We start from the raw sequence: 26227 nt of genomic DNA on the forward strand, positions 1-26227 counted from the left end.
TGCTCGGGGGTCGATTTATCGCGTTTAGTCTAGACACGATAAATCGATCCCCGCTGGATCGATCGCTGTCCGCCGATCCGGCCGGTAGTAAAGACATACCCTGAGACTATAGAGGCAACATGCTAATTGTACATCTCACAGCGCACTGCAAGAGGTTTGGAAACATTTGCTCTACATTGCCATATGCCATGTCCCCTTATTATGGACTCTGCAGCCTACTCTATCTGCCGCAGCACAGCTGGTGTGGTTTTAGATCTGGTTAATGGATATACGTATCTAGTCACCTCCATGCTGGCTACCACAGCACAAACTCCCCATCTTCTGAACGGGTGGGAGGATTTCGATTAACTCGCCCTGTTCCTCACGTGCAGGGAATCTGAGGATGTTAGCACTTTCTGCACATTTTTACTAAAAAGGAGAGCCCATGGCCTGAAGTAGATTAAAGGTTACGAATATGTGGCCAAAAAGCATTCCAAACTACAAGACCAGGCGTGGCACTCTTCACCACTGCTCCATCTTCAAAAGGTCACCCATAAAACTCCCATTGTAGATCTTTCAATGTCACTCCAGTAGTCCAGCTCTTGCTGCATCACAGATATTAGAACTCACTTCACCACAGTTCACCAGCCATTTTATAAATGTCAGCTCTTAAGTCTGACATGGGAAAGTGCAGTAAAGCATCGGCCTGGCCTTTTGGCAGCCGCTGGAGTATTACCTCAGAAAGGCCAGAGGTACACTACTACATTATTAGAACATCAGCCGCTAAGAGGACATGTTCAGAACCACTTGATGTTGCTTGAATCCTCATCCCTACTCAAAACTTTGAGGCAGAAAGAAAATATAAAGCAAACTTTCAGAAATCATTGGCAGAAAACAAATGTCAAAAAATAAGAAAAGTAATGAATTACTAGCCTTGGTCTTACACAAGTGAGTACTTATTGGTAGAAATGGGGCATGAAATGAACAATTTATATTTTAATTGAAGTATAAAGAGGACATAGCTCATATATTCTGCACATTTATCACTAGTAACTGGTTTGAGAAATACCAATATAGATGCTTAAATTCCTTACCAACTCTGATCTCTGTTCTTGCTTGCGATAATGTCCTATGTGATTTATTTCAAATGGATCTACAATATGAATGCCCCAGAATCCCCTCTTGAAAGCTTATTGGGAGTGCACCTTACGAGTCATTCATCTTTGGCTACATTAATGTTTTTAGATTTAATTGGTATTGGTCCTTCTTTGAGCAGGGGATTGGACTAGATGACCTCCTGAGGTCTCTTCCAAACCTAATATTCTATGATTCTAATGTTTTCAGGCAATTGGTGTTCAGTAAGGCATAAAAACCACTGTACTTACTGTTGTAGTGATTAAAAAAAAAAAAAAAGCCTATAACCCTCTCTTCCTTCATACTGATACAAGTCTGTATTACCTGAATAACCATCGTTCTATAATGTTTGACATTGTGATAACAAACAGAAAATGTTTTCCCTGACAGCTTATCAGAGAAAGCTTGTAACATAAGTACATTCACACTAACTAATGTCACTTCAGTGCATGGCAAACAAGCCATACAGTAATCACTGTTAATTACAACTTCAACATACTGTACCAACTGGAGCTAGAGAGTAGAATCATAAAAATGTAAAGTTGGAAGATACCTTGAGACGTCCTCAAGTCCGGCCCGCTGTGTTGAAGTAGGACTAAGTAAACCTAGACCATCTCTGACAGATGTTTGTCTAACCTGTTCTTTAAAAAAAAAAAAAAAAAAAAAAACACACTACCAATCACAGGACTCCACAACCTACCTTTGAAGCCCATTAACTACTCTTAGATAAAAAGTTTTTTCCTAATATCTATCCTACATTTCCCTTGCTGCATTAAGCCCATTCTTTCTTGTCCTGCCTTCAGAGAACATGGAGAACAATTGATCAGCGTCCTCTTTATAATAGCCCTTAACATATTGGAAGACTTATCAGGTTCCGCCCTCCTTCCCCCCACACATACTCTTCTTCTCTCAAGACTAACCATACCCAGTTTTTTAAACCTTTCCTCATAGGTCAGGTTTGCTAAACCTTTTATTTTTTTTTTCGTTCTTCTCTGGACCTTCTCCAATTTGTCCACATCATTCCTAACGAGTGGTGCCCAGAACTAGACAGTGCTCCTCACCAGTGCTGAGTAGTGTGTGTCAGTTACCTCCTGTGTTTTGCATATGATACTCCTGTTAATACACCCCAGAATGATACTAGCCTCATTCACAACTGTGTCACACTGTTGACTAATATTCAATTTGTGATCCACTAGAATCCCCATCTTTTTCAGCAATGCTACACCTGGCCGTTTATTCCCCACTTTGTAGTTGTGCATTTGAGTTTTCCTTCCTAAGTGAAGTACTTTGCACTTGTCTTTATTGAATTTCATCATTTTGATTTCAGACCAATCCTCCAATTTGTCAAGATCATTTGGAATTCTAAACCTGTCCTTCAAAGTACTTGCAATCCCTCCCAGCTTTCCCCCTATCCACTCGGCCATTAACCCTGTCAAAGAAAGAAGTTAGGTTGGTTTGGCCTGATTTGTTCTTGACAAATCCATGCTGGTTACTCCTTATAACACTATTATCCTCTAGGTGCTTACAAACTGATTGCTGAATAATTTATTCAGGTATCTTTCCAGATATCGAAGTTAGGCTGACGGGTCTATAATTCCCTGGATCCATTTTGTTCCTCTTTTTAAAGATAGCGACTATGTTTGCTCTGCTCCAGTCCACTGGGATCTCACCCATCCTCCACGAGTCCTCAAAGATAATTGCTAATGGTTCTGAGATTGTTTCAGCTAGTTCCTTCAGTACCCCGGGATGAATTTCATCAGGCTTTGCTGACTTGAATACACCCCACTTATCTAGATAGTCTTTAACCTGTTTGTTCCCTATTTTGGCTTGCATTCCTTCCCCTTCGTTATTAATATGAATTATGTTGAGTACTTTTTAATTCACCTTTTTAATGAAGATTGAAGCAAAATAGGCATTAAACACCTCAGCCTTCCCTGCTAAGTAGAGAACCTACACGTTCTTTCATCTTTCTCTTGTTAGTAATGTATTTAAAGAACCTTTTATTGGATGCTATGTGCCTTGTAAAGTGGAACTCATTTTGGGCCTTCACCTTTCTAATTTTGTTCCTACATGTTTGTGTTAGTCTTTTGTATTCCTCCTTAGCAATTTGCCCATGTTTCCACTTTTCATAAGATTTCTCTTTGATTTTCAGGTCATTAAATTGCTCCTAATGGAGCCATATTGCCCTCTTACTATTTTTCCTATCTTTCCATTGCTTTGGGTTAGTTTGCAGTTGTACCCTTAATATTATCTCTTTGAGAAACTGCCAGCTTTCCTGAAATCCTTTTCCCCTTAGTCTTCTTCCCATTGGAGCTTACCTACAAGTTCTCTGTCTGTTAATGTCTGCTTTTCTGTAGTCCATTATCCTCCTTCTGCAGCTCTCATTCCTTCTTTCTCTAAGAATCATGAAATCTATGATTTCCTGATCACTTTCACCCAAATTGCCTTCCACCTTCAGATTTGCCAACAATTCTTCCCTGATGGTCAGAAACAAGTAGAAAATGGCTGTCCCCCCCAGTTACTTCTTCCACTTCCTGAAACAAAAAAGTTGTCCCTGATAGATTCCAAGAACTTATTGGACATTTTGTGTTTTGCCATATGACTTTTCCAACAGACGTCTGGGCAGGTAATATCTCCCATTACAATTAGGTTTTGGTTAGTTCTGTTATTTGTTCTAGCAATGCCTCATGCACCTGTAGGAGACCTCTACCATGAAGCCATCCCTATTTTTTACCCCCTTTATCTTTACCCAGAGATTTTCAACTTGTTCTAAGGTCCCGATGGAGTTGAGAAGCAGACAAGTGTATATATTCTTGATGCATAATGCACTACATCCTCTCTTTTTATCCTGCCTGTTCTTCCTGAACAAGCTAAGCCCCTCTATATCAATATTCCAGTCATGAGACTTTTCCCACCAAGTCCCTGTGATGCCAATTAAGTCATGCTTTGGCTGATGTACCAGTACTACCCGCTCTTCCTGTTTATTCCCCCGACTCCTTGCATTTGTGTATGGACATTTCAGATGTTGAACAGATTCTCCCACTGATTTCACTCTTGTTGCTCCTCTGACCCTATTGTAATTTTCCAGGATCCCGACCCCACAACATCCAGCCGTCTACTAGAATTGCCTTTTTAATGCTTACCTGTGGGCTTTTATCACCCTGCATTCACCACAAAGTGGCGGCTTCTGTCCCTCTGGGCTGGGCCTGTCTTTCTGCTCCAGGTGTTACAAACTGGCACACGGGGTCATCGCACAACTCATTTAAATTCGACTCTGCCACCCCTCCATCATGGAGGAGGCATGGCCAGGCCAAACATGAGAAGTGCCATGACCCCCATATGCCAAGTCACGATGCCTGGAGCAGTGAGCTGGGCACAGTCCTGTGGGATCAGAGCCGCTACTGCAGGGTGAGCAGAGGGCGGGATTGCTCTCCAAATTACCCCCCTCCTCTGAGATGTTGGCTTCTCGCCTGGCCAGGAGTAGGGTTACAGTGATGGGCAGAGGGTGCTGCGGGTGGTTGGCACCCCCTTGGTAGGGACCGGGGCACAGGAGAAGGGATTGATATATATTGTATTTAAAGAGGAATAATTGAGTTTTGATACTTGTGACTTCACACACCATTTCCCCTTAAACACATGACTTTTACATTTACCATGTTACAAACCTCTAGCTCTAATTATAGTTATCAGTCTGACCTCCTGCATAACACAGCCTGATCATTTCAGCAAGTTAGATTAGATGACTCTTGTGGTCCCTTCAAACCCTATGATTCTAAGTATTTCCTACATCAAGCCCACATCTTAGAGTTGAGCTAGAGTATTTTTTTTTTTAGAAAGAGACTCTCAATCTTGATTTAAAGATTTCCAGATATAGAAAATCCAAGACATCCTATGATAAATTGTTCCAATAATTCCCACCACTGTTAAAAATGCATGCCTTATTTCTAATCTACGTTCAGTTTCCAGCCGTTGGAGCTCCTTCAGCCATTATTCTGCTAGATTAAAGAGTTCTCCTCCTACCAGAATTCTCTTGACTATAATCAAGTCACCTCTCAACCTTTTCTTGGATAAGCTAAATAGATTACACTTCTTAAGTTTCTCACTGTAAATCAGGTTTTCCAGACTTCAAATCATTCTGGTAACTATTTTTTGAGTCCTTTCAAATTTTTAAACATCTTTAAGTGTGGACACCAGAACTGGACACGGTATTTCAGTAATGTTCTCACCAATGCTGTATTCAAAGATAATACCTCCTTATTTCGATTCGGTATTTCCCTGTTTATATGCCAAGAATTGCATTAGCCCTCTAAACCACAACTCACATTCAATTGCTTGCCCATCATAACCTCTAAGTCATCATCAGTCACTGCTTTCTAGGAGGCACTTCCTCCCCACACCCTACTGTGGCCTATATATTCTTTGTTCCTAGATCTATGACCTTTGCATTTGGCTGGGCTATAACACACATGATTTGAATGAGCTCAGTTTACCAAGAGATTCAGTTCAGTTTGAAGTGACCTTACCATTTCCCAGTCCATATAGTGATTCCAGGAGTAACACCCTATTCTGCTCAGAAGGAAAACTCTTTGCTTTTGACCCAGTCCTGCAAAGATCGATGCATAAAGAGTGCCATTGAAAGCTGTGGGACCAGGGGCTGAATTCTGCACCATTCGAGTCAATGGGAGCTTGGTCAATGACTCCTGTAGGCATGGAGAGATGTTCGTAGAATAAGGTTATGAACCAAAAGTTATGAATGAGAGCATTAGTCTTTTGCAGCTTGTAAAGCATCTTGAGTTGATATAAGGCCTGTGTCAAGTCAGCCCAAATATTGCAAAGCATCAGTCTTTTCCAGATTCACAGCCCTCCCTTTGCAAAGGAAATGGAGTCTGGGTGTTCTCCCTCCCTGCGGCTGCCAGGCAGGGAGTGTTCCACACACGATTGAGATCGGAATGTTTATTTCAGTCTCTCTCTCAGCTGCAGTCTGTGAGTTCTCTTTCTGCACTTGAGGATTTGTTACTGGTTTGCCAGAGAGGTTATTTTCACTGAAGATATGAGGAAAGTGCTTCATTGTAAATGAAAATCCAAGCAACATGCAGTATGTATGGCTAAACAGACCAGTGCTTGCAGATGGTACCACTCAGACTTTACGGACAAAAGGAATAGCAGGTTTCAAAGCTTTGCATTTTTCTTGTGAGTTAAAGCACTATGCCTTAACAGTATAACTACATGTGGAAGGCACTTGAATCAAGAGCCCAGCCATTTCCAACTTATCTCCACCAACGTGCTGCAAGACAGGATTCCAGCTGTGCAACGCAAGCAAAATCAATATTTCTATATGTGCTGGATTTGAATAGAGATAAATATTTCTGTGAAAGAAAAATAAAACAAGCCCGGCTGCCACCTTGAGTATGGAACTTCCTGCTCATAGGAACGCTGGCACATTTCAGGCACTTCATCCACTACGCTGCCATACGTTTCTACTTTTACAGCTCCCTTGAGGCATCAGGGGGCCATGGCCAGGATGGCTTCTTGTATAACGCACAACTCCACTGCTGAGAAACCATTGGCAAAAGGATGCCTGGGCTACCCCCGTCATCAGCCTAGGAACTGGGGACTGGAAAAGCAGGAACTCCCACACACCAACAGATTTGTTATTTGCTTCATTTTTAAGTTATCTGTTGCCAGGTGCTTTCAATGGGGATGTGACAATTCCCTACACCACGCTCCCTGTGTCTGTCGTGTTTCCTGTCGTGTGAGGTTTTCATGCCTGGCTGCTTTGGAACAGGCCTGGGGAGCTGGGGGTAGTTTCGATCACAAAAAAAACAGTTTATAGCAACTATGGAAGCTCTGGGTCCAACCCTGGGGCCAAACTCAAGGCAAAGCTGCTGCGCTTTGCCCCAGTCTGTTCATGCAAAGGTGACATAAACCCATAGTAGCTCCTACCTTCATCCCCACAGAGGGTGTGGCTTGAAAACCAATGCGCTGTCAGAACAGCCCATTGGAACATGGACTGCCAAACATAAATCAGAGCAGCCCTCAGGTCACTGACTTCCCTCAGCTACCCTGTCACACCCCTGGAGACGGCAGAAAGGCTGGGGTTGTTACAAGGAAGCAGGATCACACGTGGAAGGGCCTTTCCTAGCCAAACCAAAGGTTAATCAGTCCTCAGACTCCCTGAGAGTTGCTGAGCCCCAACAAATCTGGGGCAGTTCAGGGACATAAATAAACCCCAAAATATGATTTTTTTCCTGCATGCCGGCTCCCCTGTGGAGCATTCGCTCAGTTCTTCTCTTGACTTCCTCCCAGGCAAGGTCATGCCGAGGTCCAGGCTGATCCAGAGAAATGGTGCACATGAACAGCAGCCTTTATTCTGGTTTTGTGTAACCCAACTGAACTGTATAATCCACCTCTGAGCCTAGAAACCAGAGTAGTTTTATACAGTAACCCTGCAATAACCAAGAGATAAGGATCCTGTGTGAAATCCTGGCCCCATGGAAGTCAATGCAGTGGTCTTCAGTGAGCCAGGATCTCACCCAAGATTTTCATTTGTTTCGTTCTTGGCATAAGCTGCAGTAAGTGGTATGTCATGAAAATATGGGAACACTAGAAGTGCTTGGGTGCAGCAAATATGACTGTTCACCTCAGGGCAGGCTGAAATCTATGTTAGTACAGCATTGCCTCCAGTCAGGGAAAGCATTCACACTTCAAATACAAACAACCACTCACCTAGACATACATACGGCTATGATGCATAGCTGCATAATAATATCTGGCATTGGTTAGGCAAGTGGTGAGCTGAGACTTCCATTTTCCACTAAATTCTATTCATTTTGTTAGCTCACCCACCCACCCGTCCATGCCTCCTGCCCTGTTGATCTGTTCAGCCCACCTGACACATCCTGTCTGACACCTAGACTGTGCTGTGTGGGGCAGGGACTGCCTTTGCTGCTGGTGTGTACAGCGCCCAGCATGGTGGGGCCCTGTCCTTGACGGGCGTTCTTAAGTACGCCCATAACACAAATAAATAACATGTCTGTGAGCCCTGTCCTCTTCCTGCACCTCCACTTCCTGTTAGATGTGACAGACAAGGAAGGAATAAAACATAGATCATTATACCCCAGTCCTCCAATCAGTCCTGCGCAGTCACAAATTCTCCCTTATGAACCTGATTACAACAGTGAGACTTTGATTGCTAGCTCTTTGGAGTTGGGACTCATCTCCTCTGAGTTTCCTGTGAAGTCACTAGCAGCCCTGTAACCGCTGTAAAATAAAGATATAAGAGATGCACATTAAACTGGCCTTGGTAGCAGCAGAAGGAACTACAACCATACAGTGTGGCAGGAATTGCAATCCAAATCAGAAACACAACTAACAAGTCAAGTCTATCTTGTTAAAAAGCAGTGTCTGAACTCTGAGGAAAGCTAATACATGTGACTAGATGACAAAGGAGGAACTTTGCTGGAAAGAAAACATCAGTGCCGGTAACACATACTGCCTTTTAAGTGATATCCAGAATTCGGCTCTCTCTTCTCCAGACCTTTTAACTCACCAGATCATGGTGTCACAGGAGAACAGCTTCCATGCTGGGTGTGGTACTTTGTATGCACTTCACCATCATACCCAGGTCAACAGTCCTCAGGCTGACCTTGGAGTAGAGTACACAGCCTGTTTCTTTCCTATCAGCCATGAGATTTCTGCCCAAGATACTCATAGCAAGTGTCCTAATGATGAGGCTATGTAGAGACACTCTCTCTCTCACTGGGTCTTCCACATCACAAGTGAGCGCCCTTTCCACTGGGCTATTAGACATAAGGGCTCTGCTGCCACCATCACGGCCATGTTTTGTGACTAGTCCTTCCTTTCCCTTGCTTTTTTAAATAAAATGGATAAAAATGTCCAGCACTATTTTTTTTTTTTGGAGGGGGGTGGTTTGAAGTGCCAACAAACCTAAAATCAGCTCTACCAACAAACGTGGTCCCTGTGATTTCATCTTCAAAGACAAATGAGAGCTATTTTTCACAGCAGGGAGTTCCATTTCCATAGTTCCCTTTTTCTTTCATTTTCTTAATTACTGGAGCCAGGGAAAAAAACAAAACAAAACGAAATTCTCCAAACTCACTTCCACTGGCTAGCGCCAAGCTCAGCTCCCCCACAAATCAACGGGAGCAGGATTTTACCTTTGATGACTCCAGAGGATTCCTTAGTCCTAGCCTCTCCCAAATCACAAAGCAACGTGAGTGATCCCAGCACCAACCGCACCTTCTGAAAGCCAGCAACTTCTACAAGAAAAACACATTCTCGGATCTGCCACTGGAGCCCAGGGTCAGTATCTTCAGAAGCACACTGAGAGTCTATTACATTAATTCCCACTTTTTGTGCACTACTCAGATGACTAGGTCAGAAAGTTTTTAAAATCCTCTTTCAAAACCATGTGACATTGTTTGCTCTTCTGAGATGACCTGTGAATACAAACTCTTTTGAAGGTTTAAAACCATGAGCTAATTCCAGGTCTTTACAGAGCATGTCTGACTATCTACCGACTCAAAATCTAACATCAGAATGGCAATAAAAGTTTGACATTCCCAATTTGGATATTAATGTTACTTTGAAGAAAGGTTGAACCCTTGTATTCCTTGCTAGACCCTTTATTGTTCAGTTATTGTTGGAATAGACTATCTACATTCTTACATTTAAAAGGGCTGTGAGAGTACATCTTGGTGAATATTTTCTAACAAATTATGTATTGCACTAGAATGGGTTACCTAGGGAGGTGGTGTAATCGCCTTCCTTAGAGGTTTTTAAGTCAGGCTTGACGAAGCCCTGGCTGGGATGATTTAGTTGGGGTTGGTCCTGCTTTGACCAGGGGGTTGGACCTCCTGAGGTCCCTTCCAACCCTGATATTCTATGATTCTATGATTTAATCCATTTCAGCACTTTTCCCATTCACAAACCATCTTCAAACAGATAAAAGTTTTGTTTAAATTCTGAATAATTTACACAATAACTTACCCAAATAATTCTTTGTCTACAACTCATCCATGAGTTGAGTTTGTTGCAAGTATTCCAGCTCTTTTTCTTGGACACCTAGGTCACATAGTACATTTCTGTTGCTGGATGGGATGAGTGAAGCAGGTTTCCAGAGCATGTCCTTGTTTCTGTAATTCACAGTTTCAATGAACTTTCCTACCAGTAAACTCACGGGCCAGAATATCCATGGAAAACAACTGAAGAGGGGCACACAGCAAAACAAATGTATAGACATGTTTTTAGCAATATTTGCCCACCTCTAAATGGCTGTAAAATTAAATTTAAACATTTTATTTTAACAAAAAATATATATAAATGTATAAGCATTTTACTGCAGTTGAGTTCTTTTTTAAGGAGAGGGGCTTGCAAACTGAAGCCTCTGCACTGCCTCACGAACTGCAGCAGTTTTAGTTTCAGAACATCTGAAAAGTTATTCTACCTACATATTAATCAATTTTTTAAAAAGCATGTGTTTAAAACTCATTGTTTCCCCTACTTGATTCACAATTATTTTTATTTATATAATTAATTTAATTCATGCTAATAAAAGGGACACATTTCTTCAAAACATACCTTCATGTAAAGCAGAGATTTAAATCTGTTACTTTAAATTATATTTATATCACAAGTTGGCCCTGATCCAAAGAGTTAGGCTCATAAGGAAATTTACCAGAATTCAATGAGACATGTCATGTGTGTAAAGTCATTCACATGCCTAAACACTTGCAGTATCAGGGCTTAAATTACCAGGGAGACAAGATCTTACATAGAGCAGTAATTTTGTCAGCCTTATGGTTCGGGTTGGGCATTCGCATTTCTGAATCATGCCCTTTATATAACTAGCTGGTTATTTATTTGATTTTCTGTATTTATTGGGGGAAGGGGAACATCAGAGTTCGGAAAAGCAGACTAACGACCTCAGAGAATTGGTAGGCAAGGTCCCTTGGGAAGAAAATCTAAGGGAAAAACAGAAGCGTTCAGGAGAGCTGCTGGCAGTTTTTCAAAGAGACAACGTTACAGCACAACAGCAGACTATGCTGATGGGAAAGAAAGCTAGGAAGAATAGTTAGATCAAGGATCTGGACTAGATGATCTCACGAGGTCCCTTCCAGCCCTATATTCATAGATTCTAGGTTCATATAGTGCCACGATTCTATGAATATTGGTTCTAATTATGTGATTTCTTGGCTGGGACTACAGGGTGTGATGTGTAAAACATTCATGCTCTGACTTCTGAGAGACTTTTGCCTACAGGTCCACTTAAATTACAAGATGGCTTCTAACGCATGCCTTATTTGTTAGCTGCTAAAGGAGCATCCTATTGAAACATGCTGCCCCATCACTCACTCCATGAATCTCTGTCCACCCCACACTGCTCAGACGTAGGTCTTTGCATACTGGAGTACTATGCCCACCAGAGCCCCAATTCAGCAATGTACTTAAGCACATGCCTAACTCTAAGCAAGTGAGCAGTCCCTCTGAAGTCAGTAGGGTTACTCACATGCTTAAGAATCCTCCCAAATCAGGTTCTAGGAGACCTTCGACACATTACTGTGATCACAGGGCCTATTACAGAACCTCCACAGGAGGAAACAAAGGATCGGTATCTGCTCTGCCAATAGGACTAGTTTGTCGACCTAATGACACACAGGGTGAAATCTTGAACCTATTCAAAACCAATTCAAACCTATTCAAAACCTTGAACCTATTCAAAAAATCAACAGCAAAATTCCTCTCAACTTCAATGGGGCCAGAATTTCAGTCAGAGAATTCATTTCCTCTCTACTGCATAGATAAAACCTGCAGTCACACAGATCTCCATTACGCTGACTTGTAAAACAATGTTGAGTTTTAATTTATTTCTTATTGTGTTTACAACTATTTACCTGGGGTGTTCGTTTGTGCATATGTGTTTTTTGTGCTGTGTAGAAAGGCCGATTACCTGGCCCTGCCCTTGGCATATCCTCTAGCACCAAGTCCCATTGCTTATTGTTTCTATTTAAATTTTCTATTAAAGGGTTTTGGTTTTTTTTAAGGCAACAGCTGCAATGCAGAGAAGTGTAAATTCCAAACTGACAGCAGATCACCACAGCCTCATACTGAGGTGCGTAGTGACTAACAGAAAATGCAATGATCAGAACTAATGCATGGCCAGAAGGTTAAAAAAATAAACCAGGAGATTGGGGGGAAAATAAGGCAGGTCATAATAGAAACTTTTAGCCTTTTTATTACTATGAATAAAGTAGCGAAAGCATTGCAGTCAAACACCTTCATACCTCCTAGGGCAAAAGTCTCATCCCTCCTTCACAGACATTCCTTTCATTTCAATTCTTGTATGAATATGGCACCGGTTCTCTCGGTACAGTACTTCAAGGCACAATGACTATTGTGTTAAACTAGAAACAAACCCTGTTAATTGAGGATAATTTTTGATTCTCACAGTTCATTTGACTGTGAATTAATTTATAAGATCCCTGTATACGTTAAACAATTCCCAAGGGATTCCTTACTCTTCAGGGGATGGCAAGGAATCCCTTAGAAATCATCTAACGTATACAGGGATCTTATATATTAATTTGCAGTCAAATGAACTGTGAGAATCAAAAATTATCCTCTTGTACACTTCCTTATTTATTGTAGGCCAAATCCTCATTACCCCTCGAGATTTGCCTGAGTCACATATGCTGGCTAATTGTCTCCCCCTAGTGGGCAGCTCCCCTTATGACTCAGAACCTGATGACTCACCGTTAACAGGACTAGTCCTTTACAGTTCAGGTGGAAGGATTTGTACTTTTGGGGCCTGATCCAACCCTGAACCAGAATGGGAGCTCAATTAGGTCATAGCATCATAGATTTTAAGGCCAAAAGGACTATTAGATCATCTAGTCTGCCCCCCTGTATATAAGAGGCCATTAAATTGTACACAGTTATCCCTGTATTGAGCCAAATAACTTGTCTGACTAAAGTGTATCTTCCAGAAAGTCATCCAGGCTTGAACCGAAGGCATCGAGATATGCAAATCCACCACTTCCCTGAGTAGTCTGTTCCAATGGTTAATCACCTGCACTGTTAAAAAACTGCGCCTTATTTTTAATTTGAATTTGTCTGCTTCAGCTTCCAGCCAGTGGTTCTTGCTCTGCCTCTCTCAGATAGATTAAAGAGCCTTTTAGCACCTGCTATTTTCTCCCCAGGATGTAAGAACACACTGAAATTCAGTCTTCTGTTTAATAAACCGATTGAGCTCAAGTCTCTCACTGTGAGACATTTCTCCAGCCCTCAAATCATTTTTGCACCTCATCTCTGCACCCTCGCCAATTTTCCAGCATCCTTTCTGAACACCAGAAAGGTGGACACCAGAGCTGACCACAGTATTTCAGTATCAGACTCACCAATGCCCTATATAGACGTGAAATCACCTCCCTCTGCCTCTATTCACTGTTCCCCTGAATGTGTGTCCAAGGATCACATCAGCCCTTTTTGCCCCAGGACTCCCTGGGAGCTCATGTTGATTGGTGTGTCCACTCTGACCCCTAAATCCATTTCAGAGTCCCTGCTTCCCAACATGAAGTCCCCATTCTGTAGGTGTGGCCTGCATTTCTTGTTCCTAAAGGTAGGAATTTGCATTTGACTATTAAAATACATTTTGTTTGCTTGGGCCCAGCTTATCAAGTGATTCAGATCATTCTACATGACTGCCCTGCCCTTCTCATTATTTACCACTCCTTCAATCTTTCTGCCATCCACAAATTTTGTTTGCAGTGATTTTATATTTACTTCCAAATCATTGATAAAATCTTGACTAGCACCAGGGCTACTAGCATCCCTGGAGAACCCGCATTCGATGACAACTCCCCATTGACAACTACTTTTTGCCATGTCAATTGGCCAGTTCTTAATCCATTTAACGTGTGCCCTATTGATATTGTATAGTGCTAATTTTTTAAATCAGATGTTGTGTGGTACTAAGTCAAACACTTTAAGTCTAAGTACTTTGCCCAGGAGGTGGGTGTGCAGTTACTGGGTTGGAGTTCTGCTGACAACTGTGACCATTATAGGACTGATGCCAGTTTGTTGCCAAATGGCTAAGTAAAGAGTGCATAAAGGCTTCAGGACTTGGTTGTCTCTTGGATGGCATGTGGTTAATTACCCTAAAATGAACACAAGGTAGACAAGGAGTACTTGTGGCACCTTAGAGACTAACAAATTTATTAGTCTCTAAGGTGCCACAAGTACTCCTGTTCTTTTTGCGGATACAGACCAACACGGCTGCTACTCTGAAATGAGGTAGACAGGGATTTAAACTCCAGTGATCTATCACCACTGATATTTTTAGATTCCCTTGTCCTTTTAATTCTCCGTATGTTTTAAACACTATCCACTAATTAGATAAGTTATGGCCTTGAGAGTTCTGAATGCCAATTATCTAGGGGCTGTTTCTCTCCATTCCCCAGAGCAGCCACTGACGTTTGCCGCATTCCTGTACAAAGGAAACACTGGGTTTTCCCTGCCCCCCTCTAATTTCCTTCAGTGATAGTTAGCGGTTCCTTGTAAAAATAATAGGTGAAGACATTTCAGGCAGAATGTTGATTTTCAATTCGATGCCCCAATTAATCTTTAAAGCACTTCTCTACAATACATATTATCTCTATAGGGAAAGGGAGGCACTGACAAGTTAAGGGACTAAAGTCACTGTAACAGTAGGATCAAAATGGTGGAGATCCTTCTGGTCTAAGTTTTGCTGTCTGAAAGATGCTCTGTCTCGGAGAGGAAGATACACCATGGCGTGCGCATGTTGCACCATGCTCACATCTAGAAGGTGAGCTATTTTCATGATCTAACCACCCACCTGCCGCTCTTCAGCAAGAACACGAGCAATGGGCACGAAGGGATGACTCGGAGATGCCGCCATCAGAGAGGCTCAACTCTGCACAAAGACAAGGATCTGCTCACTTGGATCCGGGCCTAAGAATACAGCTTGTTCTCATCCTGCCTTTGTGTTCACATCCACACTCACTTTGGGAGGAATCTTTAATGGATATTGGCGTGATATGTGAACTGGAGATTCTATTGGTATAACTAGCAAGATGTCAGCATTTACCGACCATGACCGCTCCCATGTGTCCGAGATCCCCCTGATATTTCCTGCTGTCAGTACAAGGAAATGCCTGTGGCAGGTGAAATACCGCAGAGCCTCTCCAACGCTGGCATTTTAAAACAGTGACTGATGTAACTCTGGGCTCAAGCAGTGTTCACTGCCCCCTATGCCCGCCCCATTTGCCATGCCTGGTCCATACAGCTGTGTGGGGCTACTCATGCCCATAACCATTTATGGCCAAGCTCATCCTTAAGAACCCTCATTTATTGATGTATTCTTAAGTTGTAAAGGCTGTACAATTAGACAGGACCGCAGAGGGTATCAGCTGGAGCTGTATGAAAATGAGGACTGTGTGTGAGAGAGAAGAAACATTGGCATAAAAACTGCTGTCATTTCTTTCCAAGCTGTTTTCTGACACTTTTTTTTTTCTTAAAACCACCATTTTTGAATTACATGTCCTGGGATTAGAAATTTTACACATTTTAAACATGAACTGATTTTTGATTGGATTTTTTTTTAATTTAACCAATGAGAGGGGTTTGATCAAAATTCATGTTTGAAAGACAAACTCCCCGTTTTCAACCCTCAGGCTCGCTTATGCTTGAGACCACCCTGGCTTTGAATGAAGGTGTATCAGAGTTCTTGACAAAATCTTATTTTCAGACTTCGAGCTGAGATGGAAAAACTCAAGCTGCACAAGGATCCTGCCGTGCATTTTAAATGTTCCACCCGCCCCGTGTTATGGTTTGTTACACTCCCCTTCAGCTTCAGTCCAATCTAAGCACTAGTGGGGAGCATCCAGGTCAAACTCAGCCCCTCATCTGCCATAAATTGCTACCCAGTGCAACTCACACGGTGCCTGTCGTACCCACAGCGCCAACTGGCTCAGTCTTTGACTTCAGTGGGAGTTTGAAGCATGGAATGACTGTGGGACCGAGCCCAGGGCATGAGTGTCTAGGTTCACTGTAAAATATTCTGACTCTCCATGTCTAGCTGGGCTCAAACTTCCTGTCTGAACAGACACAGCCTGCTGAGATTATAAAACACTTCACACACCACAAACCTCAATTGCTCCCATCTGATCATCTTGGATCAAGTCTTATACTGATGCCTGTAGCCATCTTCCTTCTACGTTTGGCATGAACTATTATTTGGCCGTTCTTATGCTTTGTTTTTGAGAGTCCCACTTCACAGTCATCAATTGTGACAGTGCCATCTTCTATTAGTCCGTCATCGACAGAAAAAGGAAATTAGTAAAAGCAGCTTGTATCTCAAGGCAAAGTGAACTGACGGGCTAACGTTCATTTCCAATTTAAGCCCCCAACATCTTTCTACCTCAGGCAGTCAGCGTATTAAGAATCCTTGTTAAGCAAAGACGTTAGACGGGTGCTAAATATAATCATAAAATGGTCTGGAATAAAATATTCCAAGTGGCCTAGATGCACTTTAATAAGGTGTGCTAATATCTATGGATTGTATGTGTTATAAAAAAACTGGTTCCCCCTCTTAAATACATCACGGTCCCCACAGTTTTCTCGCATAGTAGTTATTAGGGAATGCACAAGTGGTACAATAAGCATGGGGAAAGTTCAAAATACACAATACAAAGTAGCGAGATAAAACAGAGCTGTGTAAGTCCAAAAAAATAAAAATGTCAAAAGGGGTTTGGCAGCATCACACAGGTCAGCCATTCAATAGCTCGAGGGTGAACAGCATGGAGTCTTGTAAATGCCCTCTGACAGACCAGTAAGATATAATCAGCCATCCACTAAGTGTGCCGCGTCCTCAGCGGCATCGCAGGTAAACAGCAAGTTGTTCCCGAGTCCCCAGGTGCAGCCATTTGCCAAATCTCACCACCCCGCGTCTGAAACAGTTGGGCTTGCAGCCGAGGCAGCGTGGCAGCTCAAAGCCATCAGGCTGGTGACGAGGAAGCAGTTTCTTACCGAAGGAACAGCTTGTTCCCATTCTGCTTGCCACAGAGTGAGGGCATCCTCCGTAGCGATGGTTAGTAACATGGCCCAGATTGGGGTTCTGCTGATGAGCTAGTGACAAGGTGCTTCCCATACAGATCTTTGAAAAGTGGCAATTCTGGCATCGCCTCGATTTTGTCACAGAAGTTCTTTTCTGGACTATAGCAAAGATGTTAGAAGGCAAGCTATTAGAAAGGACTGGTAGCCAGTCATTCAATTTGCAAATACCTGGAGGATGAAGTGGTGATCACTAGCAGCCAGAATGGATTTACCCAGGACAAATCATGCCAAACCAGCTTGATTTCCTTCTTTGGCAGGGTAATTGGTTTGGTGGATAGGGGGAAGGAGGTTGACATAATATACCTAGACTTTAGCAATGTTTTTGACACAGTCCCACATGACATTCTGATAAGAGAGCTGGAGAAATGCGAGCTCAGTGGAGCTATCTTTAAATGGATGCATATTAAAAAACCACAGAGAAGAGTAACTATTAATGGAATGTCATCAGATTGGAAGGAGGGCTCACATGGGATTCCACAGGGATCTAGTCTGGGTCCGGTGTTATTTAACACCTTAATTAATAACCCAGATGTCGGAACAGAGAGCATACTGATCACATTTGCAGATGGTACAAAGTTAGGGGTGTTGCAAACACTTTGGAGGATAGAACTAAAATTCAAAGTCATCTTGGTAAATTGGAGAACTGGCTATAGACAACAAAATGCCGTCGCCGTTTTTGCCAGCACTATGAATGATGTGACCTGTCAAGTGCTAATGGAAAAATGCAGTAGATTATATCAGCTGGCTTTATTATAGGATCTATCAGTTCAAACCATGTGGCTTTTCATTCTTTATTGCATGATCAGCGACACAGAGGGAAAGAAACAGTAGTTTACTACTCTCCAAAGACTAGTTATAGAAATAAGAGGCAAGCAGTCTTATTCTATTCTGTGAATATACACAGTTGAAGAATTTTGCAGCTAGTGAAAGTGCAGTAACAAGGGTCTATACGCTCCCACATTTCTTTCAAAGGTGCTACCTTTAGAGGAATAAGAAAACTACTTTGTCTGCATAGTCTTGATTAGCAAAGGGGAAGTTCTGATGCTTCCCAAAACCTGGAATGCCGCCTTCTAGGTTTACACCAAATTATATTATAAGCGTAGCAGTTTCATTTGTTCTCCATTTAAGCTTTTTGTGTCCCTTCTCTCACATATGCTGTAAAACATCAGTGAGGCTCTACTAATGACCTAATTTTTAGATTCTGATCTACTGATCATAGAATCATAGAATATCAAGGTTGGAAGGGACCTCAGGAAGTCATCTAGTCCAACCCCCTGCTCAAAGCAGGACCAACACCAACTAAATCATCCCAGCCAGGACTGTGTCAAGCTGGGCCTTAAAAACCCCTAAGGAAGGAGATTCCACCACCTCCCTAGGTAACCCATTCCAGTGCTTCACCACCCTCCTAGTGAAATAGTGTTTCCTAATATCCAACCTAAACCTCCGCCACTGCAACTTCAGACCGTTACTCCTTGTTCTGTCATCAGGTACCACTGAGAACAGTCTAGATCCATCCTCTTTGGAACCCCCCTTTCAGGTAGCTGAAGGTTGCTATCAAATCTCCCCTCACTCTTCTCTTCTGCAGACTAAACAATCCCGGTTCCCTCAGCCTCTCCTCATAAGTCATCTGCTCCAGCCCCCTAATCATTTTTCTTGCCCTCCACTGGACTCTTTCCAATTTTTCCACATCCTTCTTGTAGTGTGGGGCCCAAAACTGGACACACTACTCCCGATGAGGCCTCACCAATGTCAAATAGAGGGGAATGATCATGTCCCTCGATCTGCTGGCAATGCCCCTACTTATACAGCCCAAAATGCCGTTAGCCTTCTTGGCAATAAGGGCACACTGCCAACTCATATCTAGCGTCTCGTGCACTGTAACCCCAGGTCCTTTTCTGCAGCACTTCCGCTTAGCCACTCGGTCCCTAGTCTGTAATAGTGCATGGGATTCTTCCTTCCTAAGTGCAGGACTCTGCACTTGTCCTTGTTGATAAGGGCCCTGCACCTTGTTTTTTCTTGGTATTATACAGATCTTTCATACTGTTTGGGCTACTAAAAGTCTTTCACCTCTGGTTAGTATGACTTAGTGCTGACCAAAAAGCATATGAGAGAGAGCTTCATAATAGCCAAAAGAGAGATGGGAGCTCTCAAAAACGCTAACGCTTACTGCTATGGTGATAGCATGTCATTAACTCCTCAGCACTGGTGCAAGGCAGGAAGAGATCGTATGTAGGAGTGTTTCTGGCCTATGATTTTCTGTGGAATATCATTTCATCCAATGGCAGAAGCAGCCATTCTATTTCCATTGTCTCACAAGTGAACATACAGGAAATCAGTTGCATCCACATTACTGTCAAGGTACTACGGCACCAGCTGCAGCTGGGCCAAAGGAAGGTCCCTTCATTCATTTATTGCTTCATATTTATAAAATGCCAATCCTGGTGCCATCCAATGCGCTAGGCACCTACATTAAAAAGCTCAACATTGGATGCCCTATTTCCCGAGGGGTAGCAAACTTGGGGGTCAGGTGGACAAAAGTGGAGAAGTGACCTTAAAAATCAAGAACCGCTCACGGAGAACACCCCACCAGCAATGCCCCTCACTGATATTGCGGATCTCCACTGTGGCAATATGGCACAGGAAAAGAGGTCTCATGTAAACCGCACAATATTTTGATTAAAAAAATAGGACTCAAAATGTGAATGTAAATGGGGAAGTAGCACCAAGCAGGTGATGCGGGGATCTGTTCTTGGCCCTACACTATATAACTATTTATGAATGACCGAGAAGAAAACAAAACGACTGATAAAGTTTGCAGGCACAAAAATTGGTGAGTGGTAAATAATGCAGCAAACAAATAATATGCAGTTGAATATGGCTAAATGTAAATAGCTAGGAACAAAGAACTTAGGCTATAGTGAAAGGATGGAATACCCCTTCCTCAGCAGCAATGACTCTGAAAAAGAGATGAAGGTTGTGGGGACTAATCCGCTGAACATGAGCTCCCAGTGTGACACTGTGGCCAAAAGAGCTAATGTGATCCTGGGATGCATAAATGGGGTAATCTGAAGGAGGAGTACAGAGGTTACTTTATCTCTGTATTTGGGACTGGTGTGACCACTGCTGGAATACGATGTCCAGTTCTGGTGCCCACCATTCAAGAAGGGGCCCACAATTGATAAGCTGGAGAGGGTTCAGAGAAGAGCCATAAGAATGATTAAAGGATTAGAAAATGGGCCTTATTGTGATAGACTCAAAAAGCGGACTCTATTTAGCGTGTAGAGAGGATTAAGGGTGACTCGCTCACAGTCTATAAGCACCCACATAGGGCACCAATCTGAGTAACAGGCTCTCCAATCAAGACTGGATGTTTTCCTAAAAGATTTGCAGGAATTACTTCCAGGAAGTTCTATGGCCTGTGTTATCCAGATGATCAGGCAGGAGGATCACAGTAGTCCCTTCTGGCCTGGGAATCTATGAATAAATAGGTGACAATATCATCAACCCATGCAACACCCAGCAAGAGAGCAGCCATTTGGGTTCTCTCTAATATGTAGGAATGGAGCCACTGAAGAGCAGGTGTATCCACCATGCTAGTGACCACAAACAAGCTGGGAAAAATATCCCCCAGTTGTCTGTCCTGCCAGCTGCTGATAAATCTGAGAGACTCAGTATGGAGGCTGTCTTCATCCATTGCTGAGAGATCAACACACACAGCACAACAATGTTCATGTTCAATAATATGGGAAAGGGCTTAGGGACAATATATTTGCCTATAAGGATGTTAAGAGTAATCCACTGCTCGTTAGAATTCCACACCAAAGAACAGGCCAGTCTATGATGATTATTCATCAAGAAATGCTATTCAGTTTCTTTTCTGTGAAGCTGAATATCTCAAAATGAGAGACATAAGTGCAGGGCCGGCTCCAGGGTTTTGGCCGCCCCAAGCAGCCAAAACAAAACAAAATAAAAAAAGCCGCGATCGCGATCTGCGGCGGCAATTCGGCGGAATGTCCTTCGCTCCCAGGCAGAGTGAGGGACCGTCCGCCGAATTGCCCCCGAATACCTGGAAGTGCCGCCCCTCTCCGGAGCGGCTGCCCCAAGCACCTGCTTGAGAAGCTGGTGCCTGGAGCCGGCCCTGCATAAGTGGCAGAAAAAAATAGTATGGAGAGCTTCTTACAGAGAACATAAGAACATAAGAGTGGCCATACTGGATCAGACCAAAGGTCCATCCAACCCAGTATCCTGTCTACCAACAGTGGCCAATGCCAGGTGCCCCAGAGGGAGTGAACCTAACAGGTAATGATCAAGTGATCTCTCTCCTGCCATCCATCTCCACCCTCTGACAAACAGAGGCTAGGGACACCATTCCTTACCCATCCTGGCTAACAGCCGTTAATGGACTTAACCTCCATGAATTTATGTAGTTCTCTTTTAAACCCTTTTATAGTCCTAGCCTTCACAACCTCCTCAGGCAAGGAGCTTGACTGTGTGCTGTGTGAAGAAGAACTTCCTTTTATTTGTTTTAAACCTGCTGCCCATTAATTTCATTTGGTGGCCCCTAGTTCTTATATCATGGGAAAAAGTAAATCACTTTTCCTTATTCACTTTCTCCACATCACTTATGATTTTTATACCTCCATCATATCCCCGCTTAGTCTCCCCTTTTCCAAGCTTTAAAGTCCTAGCCTCTTAATCTCTCCTCATATGGGACCCGTTCCAAACCCCTAATCATTTTAGTTGCCCTTCTCTGAACCTTTTCTAATGCCAGTATATCTTTTTTGAGATGAGGAGACCACATCTGTACGCAGTATTCAAGATGTGGGCGTACCATGGATTTATATAAGGGCAATAAGATATTCTCCGTCTTATTCTCTATCCCTTTTTTAAAGATTGCAATCATATTGAGATCTGGGGAAAATTTGGCATTAAAAAGAAAGCTGTACTTTGAAAACCTGTTAATGTAAGCAGCATAAACAAAATATTAATTAAATAAAGCAGAATGTATTGAGAAAGAAAATGTCTTTTGTATCTTACTGCAGTTCACGACTATGAACTTGTTTAAGATGGTTCTTACTTTGCTAAAAATTGCATATCCTCCATTCATAGCTATGTGTCTGTCAGAAGGGTGGTGTGTACACCAGGTCTGTGCCCCATTCTCCCCAACAGCTGTGCAATAATCATAACGCTTGCCGTGAATTCAGCCCCAAAACATATTCCTGTCTGTTCTTTTACAAATTAAGTGTATTAATTTAATTAATAATTTTAAAGATATGCTTAAGCAAAATTACTCAACAAAAAATAAGAATACTTTTGCAATAGTTATGGTGCAATCTACAACAGCAATCAAGTTAGTTCCTTTACGTTTCTTTAGTGACCTTAAAAAGAAAAGTTGCATTTACTGTACAGTGTTCTGCACAGACGTCTCCAAAGTCACATGATTCATCACTTATAGTTCATGAAGGTGCCTATATTTATTGGCACTTTAGAAACTTGTATTAACCTGAGTAATTTTCAGCTTCTCAAAGTTCTTAATGGAATCCAAATGCAACACAGCCACTCTAACTCAACATAATCACTGAAATGTAGCAAACACTTCTTCCCGGATTAGTTTTAGTGGAGGTGTTGTATTTCCAGTCCACTTTCTCTTCCTGATCGAAATGTTATTTCAGAGTTTTTTTGTTTTTTCAACTTCTCTACTGAAATCTTAATTTGTACATTTTGGAAGACAGCATTCCAGCCTTTGACTCTACAGGTCATTTCTTTTAAAAGATTCCCACCCTGGCCTTTTACACCTGTCACCGCTGGTTTCAAGGAGAGCTTTAGAACAGCACATTTCACGGACGAGGTCCACATGGAAAGGGAATAATGACAAAAAGGGAATTATAAAATTCCTGGCCACAGCTAAATCTTTATGGAGGCCTTTGGCATTGGCAACTGCTCTCAGAGAAACAGAGAGCTGGTTCCAGAGAGTGACATACAGGCTTCCAGTCATTTATTTGGATTTACAGAAATGCTGTTCACACCCTTTCAGCCCGATCACCATAAAAATACAACACAATCCATGCAGACATAACCAAAGAGCAGCAGTGACATCAGGCTCGCCCACTACCAGCAAGCCAATCATCTGTAGAGGTCAAAGTCCCCTGTCCTAGACTCCTCTTCCACACTCACACCTTCCCTGTCCCACCACTTGGTTTTCAATAACCTGGTACCCGGCCAATGGAAGCTGTGAAGCCAGCGCTGGGGCAGCGTGCAGAGATTCCCTGAATGCCCCTCGCCTAGGGGCTGCTGGGGCACATTGGCAAGCCAGTGCTCGCGGCTCCAGCCCCAGGTGTCTGGCCCATGGCCCAGAGACTTGACGCAGGCCAGAAGAAAAGAAGTAGTGGGCTGCATTCGGCCTGTGGGGCTCCTTCGCTCCAGGCCCTAAGAACATAAGGGCATAAGAATGGCCGTACTGGGTCAGACCAAAAGTCCATCCAGCCCTGTATCCTGTCTACCGACAGTGGCCAATGCCAGGTGTCCCAGAGGGAGTGAACCTAACAGGTAATGATCAAGTGATCTCTCTCCTGCCATCCATCTCCATCCTCTGACAAACAAACAGAGGCTAGGGACACCCTTCCTTACCCATCCTGGCTAATAGCCATTAATGGACTTAACCTCCATGAATTTATATAGTTCTCTTTTAAATGCTGTTATAGTCCTAGCCTTCACAACCTCCTCAGGTAAGGAGTTCCACAAGTTGACTGTGCACTGCGTGAAGAAGAACTTCCTTGTATTTGGTTTAAACCTGTTGCCTATTAATTTCATTTGGTGACCCCTAGTTCTTGTATTATGGGAATAAGTAAATAACTTTTCCTTATCCACTTTCTCCACATCACTCATGATTTTATATACCTCTAACATATCCCCCTTTAGGCTCCGCTTTTCCAAGCTGAAGAGTCCTAGCTTTAATCTCTCCTCATATGGGACCCATTCCAAACCCTTAATCATTTTAGTTGCCCTTCTCTGAACCTTTTCTAATGCCAGTGTATCTTTTTTGAGATGAGGAGACCACATCTGTATGCAGCCCTGGGCTGCAGCTCCTAAAACCCCTGCATTAATCCGGCCCTGCTGCTCGCTAGTCCTTCCTCCTGTGTTGTGTGCTTAGAACATATAGAATCATAGAATATCAGAGTTGGAAGGGACCTCAGGAGGTCATCTAGTCCAACCCCCTGCTCAAAGCAGGACCAATCCCCAGCTAAATCATCCCAGCCAGGGCTTTGTCAAGCCGGGCCTTAAAAACCTCTAAGGAAGGAGACTCCACCACCTCCAGAATGACAGGAACTGAGCTAAGGGGGGCGGGAAATGAGGCACAGGGATCCAGCAAAAGAGAAAAAGGGAATTGAGGAACTGACGGGCACGTGAGCAGCTACCACCAAAACCATGTCAAAAATGACATTTCCACAAAACGTTCTGAGTTTGACAAAACGTCATTTTCCAACAGAAAAATATTCTGTCCGAAAATGTTCCAGAGATCCACCTTTAGGTACTATGCCCAGATCACGCAAACCTTACATTAAAATATGCTATGTACTGATTACTTACACTGGTTAGTCTTGCTTTTGCCTGATCAGACTCCAGGAACTTCCCAACCAACTGTGCATTTCATAGTATTACTGAAAATGCCTGGTGGGCAGAGCCTACGTAGAGATGCAACTGTAACCCAGGCCTACTTGAGATTGATCAGCCTGCTACAGTGTTGGCTGAGAGAGATGGGTCTTTTAGCTCCGGCAGTAGAGGCTTCTACATTACGCTCTAGAGGTCCCAGGTTTGGTCCCAGGGGTCTGTCGGTGTTACATCAGCTCCTGGCTGGAGAGCCCAGATATGCTCCCCCCATGCCCCAGTGGCAGAGTTTCTTCCTTATTCAACCATCCTGGGATGAGGTCTGCTGCTTCCCCCATGAAACAGGAGGTTTGGCCCCCTTGAACTGAAGAGACAGATTTCAAGATGTCCTAAGCAAGATAGGGTCCTGTGGCACCTTTAAGACTAACAGAAGTATTGGGAGCATAAGCTTTCGTGGGTAAGAACCTCACTTCTTCAGATCTTGCATCTGAAGAAGTGAGGTTCTTACCCACGAAAGCTTATGCTCCCAATACTTCTGTTAGTCTTAAAGGTGCCACAGGACTCTGTTACTTTTTGCAGATTCAGACTAACACGGCTACCCCTCTGATACAAGATGTCCTAGTGTCCAAAGAACTTGTTTAAGGATGCCTGAAATGTCCTGGGTTGTCATTTTGTCAGTCAAAACATTAAGGGTTTACAAAAAAAAAAATCTACAGAATGTGTGTTCTTGAGATATTACTCCCCAATATACAGCATTGTGCACACACTTTTCATCCCCATCATTTAGTGACACATGTGCCTCCCAAGGCACAATGCGCCTCATGGTGTGTCAGGCAACACCATTGCGACACCAGTCCACACAGTGGATGACCCAGGCTAGCCCATGTGAAACCTTTGCTCTGGCTCCTCGTGGGGCAGGGAAACTGAGGAATATGAAAGTAGATTCCTGCCCCTTGTCTCTCTATGGTCATGAGGGGGGAATTGAAGGGCAGAAGACGAAGAGCCAGAAGTTAGCAATAATGACACCAACACACAATCTCTCTCTCTCTCTCTCACACACACACACACACACTTTGTTTCCCCTAAAAATGCTGCTATTAATTTGCGATTTTCATTTTCAGCTCCTGAGACATCTGCCTGGAGGCCTGGCACCTACGTGCTGCTTCCTTTGCTCTCCCTTTCCACCCATTTCCATGCTTCTACAACAGAGCTTTTTGTTTGTTTATAAAGAAACAGAGGTGGAGTCACGGCTGGCTCAGACAACTATAAACTGACGGGCAGATTTCCAGCTGCAGCAGAACTGGGTTGTGTTTTTCACACCCCTGCAATTCACAAACCCTTTTCTGATGGTTTTGTA

Source organism: Trachemys scripta, chromosome 4 (assembly GCF_013100865.1).
Source record: "Trachemys scripta elegans isolate TJP31775 chromosome 4, CAS_Tse_1.0, whole genome shotgun sequence".
NCBI classification, from domain to species: domain Eukaryota; kingdom Metazoa; phylum Chordata; order Testudines; family Emydidae; genus Trachemys; species Trachemys scripta.